The sequence below is a fragment of the Rhagoletis zephyria genome, unplaced genomic scaffold, assembly GCF_001687245.7.
Source record: "Rhagoletis zephyria isolate East Lansing unplaced genomic scaffold, Rhagoletis_zephyria_1.1 Rzeph_scaffold_02072, whole genome shotgun sequence".
NCBI lineage: Eukaryota > Metazoa > Arthropoda > Insecta > Diptera > Tephritidae > Rhagoletis > Rhagoletis zephyria.
In genome coordinates, this window is record NW_016159156.1 from 63681 (window position 1) to 71706 (window position 8026).

Sequence of the window (8026 nt, forward strand, 5' to 3'; positions counted from 1 at the left end):
ATTGAATTTGCTACTGTGGGGTATAGAAATGCATATTAGGGTGGTCCAAAGAAAAGTAAAGTCGGATTTTTAATGTCCTCACCCCCTAGGATTATACCACTGTTGTTTTTTTTTTTTTTTTAAAAGNAAGTTTTCCATGCATTTTATAGTATATGGAAAACAAATGCGTGCATTTCGATATAGTTTGGTCTTGCGCAAGAAAGACGGGCACGTTTCAATCGTTCCACTTTTATTTCTCATGCTCGAATTTCGCCTGCCCGCGGGAGTCGGGCGCGCACGCTGGCAAATAAAAATTCATTCCGACCAAACTATATCGAAATGCACGCATTCTTTTCATAGATAAATGCAGAAATGTTTATTACAAAAGTTGTTGTTAAAAATTTTCATCCAAGAGGCGCAGAAATTGCTTAAAAGTAAAATTTTTCATAAAAAATGATTTAAAAGCAAAAAAAAAAAAAATATTTTTGTAACGCAAATAATTTCATTGTATAGTTTAATGTTTCTTAAATCTGCACCCAACAAATTTTTTTATTCGGACACTTACTTTCAAAGCAAAATAAAAATTTCCAAAACACTGCAAAAATTTTCAATTGTGACTAAAAAAAAACTATTTGGAATTTTGCAACAAAAATTACACATTGTACTGTCCGACTACAAAACTCGGCACTGCCTGAATATTATTGAAAAATATTAATGTTGGTAAATTCGGTGTCCACTTGAGGAAGCCTTACCCTATACCTCAACACATTTCTTCTTCAGACCAAATTAAAAAGAAAAATATTACGAATTTCCAATTCACCCAAATAATTAACTCGCAAATCAAAACTAAACGATTTTATTAAATTGTAAAGTTCATTGGGGTTAAAAGCGGAAATAAAAGGTGAGCTCAACTTTTTATTTAAGAATTGTATTTAATAAGTTTATTAAGAAAAAATTAAGAGTCAAAATTGTATGCATGCACGTATATTATAAATATTTATGTAGGTGTGTCAAACATTCCTTGATGAATATCTCCAAATAATCTCTTAATTTTTAATATTAAACATTTAATTGAGTTAATTGTGTTAATTGAATAACACTTGGGCATTTGGTTAACTGCTTGCAATATCTGAACACATACATATGTAATACATGCATACATGCCCTGCCGGAAATGGAACGACTTAAAAAGCAATTTAAAAAGTACTTTTTTATGAACTACAAGTGGTTGGATTTCTTTCCTTTTTCATATAAGCACGGATAATGGCTCCGTGCGCAGTAGTGCATGTAAGTGGTAAGTAAAAGCTTTTGACTGCCATTCACCTGGGAGTGGCCAGAAGTTATTCTTATGCGTAAAGCTTCACGTGCACTGGGTTTGGGACCTGCCACGTAAAGACCCCGCCCAATAAAAAAGAACAAAAGCCTACGATGAGACCCCCTCCTTTGATACGGCAAACGTATGAAGGACTATGATTTAAGGATATGAGGCGGGTTGATGTCCTCGAGAAGACAAAGGCTGACATCACCGCCATCACCGCTTGCTATGGACAGGGCAAGGCAAGGTAATCGTGAAGCCTTCTGACGTCTACTACAGTTGCCACGTAAAGGATCGCAAATTCGGTGTTGGATTCGTGGTAGGAGAGAGACCCTGGTGGACGAACTTCTAGTCACTAGGGATGGAAAAATCGATTTCGATTGCACTCAAGAATTGAAGATTTTGTCGAAATAATAGATTTTACCGAACCTATTCTAAATTTTCGGAATCGATCGAGAATCGATTCTGAGAAATCAATTCTCTTATTTTTAATACATCTTTAGATACGCGTCAGTTGTTAGAATTGTGAAATTGTGAAATTCCAGGCATGACTACCATAAACCTTCTGCCTCGTGCAGTGTTTGGAATTTACCCCTTCCTATAATGTTTTGGGTCACTTTGACCCAATGATAGAAATTAACCAATTTTAATAAACAAAAGATTGAATTCAGTTAATATTTTATTTATCATAGGCAAATACTTTAATGCAGTGTTTGGAGTTTACCCCTTCCTATAATGTTTTTGGGTCATTTTGACCCAATAATAAAATTAGTCAATTTTAAGAAAAAAAACCATATTTCAATATGAATTCAGTTAATATTTTATTTATCACATGCAGACACTTTATCGGCAAGTGCTGTACTCTTACCGGTTCAAAGATGCCCTTAAATACTAAGTAATAATTTGGGTCAAAATTACCCAGAAACACTATGGGTGTATGGAAAAACTATGTTGCCTTCTAGAAAATAAAACAAAATAAAAAACCTTTTTTTTTGCAAAACCATAGCTGATTACGCTTTTAACGAATAGACAACGCCGCAGCTTATTTAAAAATTGAAATTGGGTCATTTTGACCCAAACATTGCAGAAGGGTTAAGTAAGAATAATTGGCGCATATTCATAAAGATGGTAGAAATGAATTTATGAAAAGAACCAATTTTAAGGATGGAATTCAAATTTATTTACTTTCCATATCAAAAAGTACCGTGAATATATGTCAATCACACATTTTATAGCAAATAAAGCAATTTTTCCACAAATTTATTGTTAAAATTTATTATTAAAACTCTTTTTAGAATAATATTAATTGATTAGCATTATTAGCTATGATTGGTGACCGTTTTTATAGATTTTTCAAGAGAAAGAAAGATTGAAATAAAGAATCGATTAGAATCGAATAATTCGAATCTCGCCGTCGATTATCCGATTCCAAGAATCGTAAAGATTAAATAAGAATTTCCATCCCTACTAGCCACATTTCCCGCTCATTAAGTACCGCCGCCGAGGAAAAAATCGGATTTAAGCGAGCTCGAAAGAAGACTGGTAAAATGAGGAGTGTCAGGGAGCTGCAGAGGAAAAAGATGCCGCCTACAGGGTCACACTGCGATTGGGCGCAACGCGAGCCATGTGAGACCGTTACAGGGAGTTGATGAGGGAAGCGAGACGTATATGCCGCAATAAGAAGAAAGAGTTCGAAATAAGTGAGTGCGAAGAGCTTGAAATGCTAGCCGACAGGAAAAACGCCTGAAATTTTTATCAGAGTTAGGCGATTTACGGTAGGTTTCAAGACCAGTACGAACTCCTGTAAGAACAACCATGTCGACCCAGAGACCGATGTCCAGAACGTACTTAAATTATGAAGGGAACACTTTTTTGATCGGCAGCATCACTGAAACTAGTGGAGAAGACGAACTCCAACCCCCAGTCGATGACGATGGTGTCGACATCCTACCGGCTGACTATGACGAGGTACGAAAAGCGATTACGCGGCTGAAAAACAACATAGCTGCTGGAGCTGACGGCCTGCCAGCTGAGCTATTCAAGTACGGCGGCGAGGAGTTGATAAGGTGCATGCATCAACTCTAATGCAAAATATGGTCAGATTAACGCATGCCCGACGACTGGAATTTAAGTGTGCTCTGCCCAATCCACAAGAAAGGCGATCCCGCCATTCGCCCCAACTATCGCGGAACCAGTCTTCTAAGCATAGATTACAACTTCTTATCGAGTGTGTTATCGAACTGATTGTACCTTATTAGTGTGGCTTTACACCTGGCAAATCCACAGTACATCAGGTATTCACAATAAGCCAAAGCTGGAATAAGCCGCAAGAAAAGGATTTAACTCATCATCTATTTGTCGACTTCAAACACACTTTCGACAGGATGAAAAGAAGTTGTCTTTATGCAACGATGTCTCTCCGAGCCGCTTGCCACGGGGTTTCAGACAGGGCGACACCCTTTCTTGTGATTTCTCTAATCTAATGAGCTTTACAACGAGCAATAATAAAAACGATGGTGTTAGTAGGTCTGCCAACTAACCACAAAAAGGGCTTAATTGGAGTCAGGTAATTAAGAACCAAAATTTGATTCTTGTCTATTTACCTTTTTATTTGACTATTTATTGTATTAATTGATTTTTGAGCTCGAGTCCGCACATTGGTCCGACTAAGTATATGGAGGCAGATGCAAAAGTTATGGTGACAGTGGATAAAATGAATCTGTTGAGCTTACAGGGCAAAGTAAAAGTCATAATACAAAATATCACAGAGGGTGGAAGGCAGAAAACAAAAAACATTTAATGAATGGGCCCATATTTTTTGCGAGTTGTAGACTTCATAGTGAACCATTCTTGCCCATATTTTATATTTAGAGTTGTATAATAACTCTTTCTACAAATTTCATCGAAATCGGAAAAAAATTTAATGTTTCCGCTCACAAGGGTGGATGGCGTGTTAATAAGCCCATCTTTATGATATTTCATAATTCTTTATTCCCAAGAAAAATTAGATCACATATCAAGTTTCAGTGAATTCTTAATTTTGTTTAAAATTTTATTAACCTTCAAAGCTATTGAAAAATTTCGAGTGGCGACATATGTAGTTATACAACAAAAAAAAAAAGATCTTTTTAGGTTTAAAATATTGATGAAAATTTGTTGAATTATTTCAAGTTTTGTATAAAGTTTGAAAATCGGATTTTAATGGATTTTGTCATAAAAGCACTTCATCTAAACGCGTTAATGTCTGGTAACCACGTAAACCTCGTGAACTTACTTAATTTTGTATGGAGAGAGAGAGTTTATTTAGGAGGTTTATGCGGTTACGAGGCATTTAAGTGTTTAGATGAATACCCATATAGAATATGCTAATTTTTTTTTTTATAAAAAGTGAATGAATATTACACCGTGCGACATTGAATTTTACGCAAACGAAAATCAATGTACCTACTCGCAAAAATTGGGGCCAAATATAGTAGATATAACTGCATTTTTGGTTTTTCTCTCTGATTTCAGGATTTTTCAAGTCTTTGAAACTTTAAACATATGAACAATGTTAAATAAAAGAGAATTGAAAAAGGCTCAATGTTTTTGTGCATAAGGACGAAAGTGTATTTTCAACACCTGTCCTTTTAAAATTTTATTCTTGAATATTCTTGAAAATTTCAAACATTTGTTTTTGAAAAAATTTACACGACCACATATTCGAATTTTGTCATTTTGATTTTACGAAGTTAAAAAAAAACAAAAATAATTAAAAGGTAATTTTTTAATCCCTATTCGTCCTTGTGAACCAAAAAAATTATTATATTATTATTATTTTTTATTTAAAAAATTGTGTTTCATTTGGTACCCCTATTGTTATTCTACAATGATTTTTTTTAAATTTATCATATCTTTGAAATCATAAAGTCCTTAAAAAAAACCTGCAGTTTTGCTACATTAGGCGCCTAGTGTCGTGAGTATGTATATTGACTTTTTCGTGTGTTTTGAAATTTTTCGGGTTTTGTCGCACGGTGTTTTATAAACAATAGAAAAACTGAGGTTCAAAAGGGGGGAGGGGGCTATTCAACTGGTCTGCACTGTAGTAGTATAATGTGTAGCTCCCAAACAACTGATTTAAAATGCTAAAGCGAATTTTCCGATATTCATGAAAGGTATGAAGTCGTGGGCATAGCCGAAGATAGCACTGTATTTACGTATTATTAATTGCATTTGTCACTGCATACATATGTATATCGTCACCAGAAATGCAAAAAGACGTAACAACATCGTAAATGAAATGAAAAAAGTCGTGACTATTTTTTTTTTTTTTAAATACAATTATGTGGGGAGTTGTAATCGATGAAATCAATATAAATCCAAAAGTGAATTTAGATTTTTTTATTAGTTATGACTTTTTGCGATTCAACGATGATGTTTGTTACGTTTTTTTTTGCATTTCAGGTGACGAAANCGACATTTTGCAATTCAACGATGATGTTTGTTACGTTTTTTTTTGCATTTCAGGTGACGAAATGTACATAACATGTATTATACCTTTTGCCAAAATAAGTATTTATTATATGTATATAAGATAAAAAATAACGTAATTTATATGCTTGTCTCTTACGTATTAAATATGCATATGTACTTACGTATATTTCCACATAATCTATTTCTTACCGGTGATGCTCCACACCATGCACGCGTACAGAGCTATTTCAACTTTCTAAAGGTTTTTTTGTTTGAGATATCCAGGATAACATCTCTTGCTATCCAAAACCAATGTTCCCGTTTTGATACATATGCATCCAATTGGATACATTTTCGCCTTAAATTTTGAGGGATACTTCGTTTTTTTCCTCAGTGTAAATTTGGATACCTTTTCCAATAAGTATCGTAAGTTGAAGAAATTTTTTTTTTATTTATGCACAAGCTATCACAACATTTCCAACAGTTGGCTGCTCATCTCCTCCAAGCAAGATATTTTCCTTTGTTGTTGTCACTTTGAAAAATTAATTTTTTAGCTTCATAAACGTGCATATAATAATACCAAGGAGTTTGCAAATTTTAAGTTTTCCGACCTGTAGTAGCTAACTGTAATGCGAAAAAATCAACTATTACATCCTGAGCAACCCTTCTCTTAGCATTCAAAGGAAATTGACAACCANCGAAGAATTTTTTTTTTTTATTTATGCACAAGCTATTACAACATTTCCAACAGTTGGCTGCTCATCCTCCAAGCAAGATATTTTTTTTCTTTGTTGTTGTGACTTTGAAAAATTAATTTTTTAGCTACATAGAAAAAAAAAAAAAAAAAGTTGTCCAACCTGTAGTAAACTATAATGCGAAAAAATCAACTATTACATCCCGAGCAACCCTTCTCTTAGCATTTAAAGGAAATTGACAACCACGCCGATGACTAATTTTCAACAATAACTTGACTGTAGTAAAAATAACTAATAACTTGTAAATTTTCAGTTATATCTCGTTAAGCGCGAATTCAAACAAGATGGCGGAATTTACAGACAAATACAAGTTTGTGAGAAATTATTTAATTTCATAGATAGCTCCNTGAATAACTTGACTTTACTAAAAATAACTTATAACTTGTAAATTTTCAGTTATATCTCGTTAAGCGCGAATTCAAACAAGATGGCGGAATTTACAGACAAATACAAGTTTGTGAGAAATTATTTAATTTCATAGATAGCTCCCAATCCACCAGTTTGATTGAAAAAAATTGTAACCATAACAGCAGGAAATAACAATTTACTGAACTAAATGTAACAGGTCAAAATTAGTTTCAATTAGTATTACTTTGATATACTAGGAAACATTTTTTGCATGTATTATTTGTGGGAATCTAATCGCAGTAATAAACATCGAACATGCGGAAACTTTGGCTCGTCGTTGTAGTCAGTATTTTTCCCATTCTTAGAAACAGATCTGGGAAACAAAGTCCTCTAGTTATAGTCAAAATCAAGTCGACACTAAATTTAGTTGCAGCTTTTTTCACAGGTATCCCATTGAAAATTATGTCAAAAAGCTGCAATTAACTTTAAGAGTCGACTTAATTTTGACTAACTATCTAAGGATGGGAAAATACTGACTACGTGTTAATAAGTTTGTTAAGGGGCCGAGTTTCTCTTCCATAGATGTACTGTGTAAAAATGTCCGCTCTTTTCGGTGGATACATTTGGATACAGTTTTTGAAATAAAAAAATATTTAGCGGTCGCTCAAAGCGCTCATAGTTTTCCATGTATTTCTATAAGGGAAAAATAAAACTTTTCGTAGAAATGGTATAGAATTCTTGAAAATCAACTCTGGTTCTCTTCAGAAGACTTTCAATAATAATACCCAATTGTTTATTTAACAATTCTTTAATACAAACGATATTTTATTGGTCGCCCCATTACATTTTTCGGGGTTTTTGTGGGTTTTTTGGCGGACCTATGAACTTTAGTTGCGATGAAAAAATGCTTAAATAAACAATGGGGTATTATTGTTGGGAGTCTCCTATAGATAAACAGAGTTTTCTGATAGAAAAATACTAATTTTTAAATATTCTATACCATTTCTAATAAAAGTTGTTTTTTCCCCATATAAAACACATGGAAAACTTTGGGCGCTTTGAGTGACCGCTAAGTATTTTTTATTTAAAAATAAAAAAATAAGGGTATACTTTTTTTCGGCATAGAACAATCCTAGGAGTGAGAGCATACAAATTTCGACTTTACACAGCATTTTTT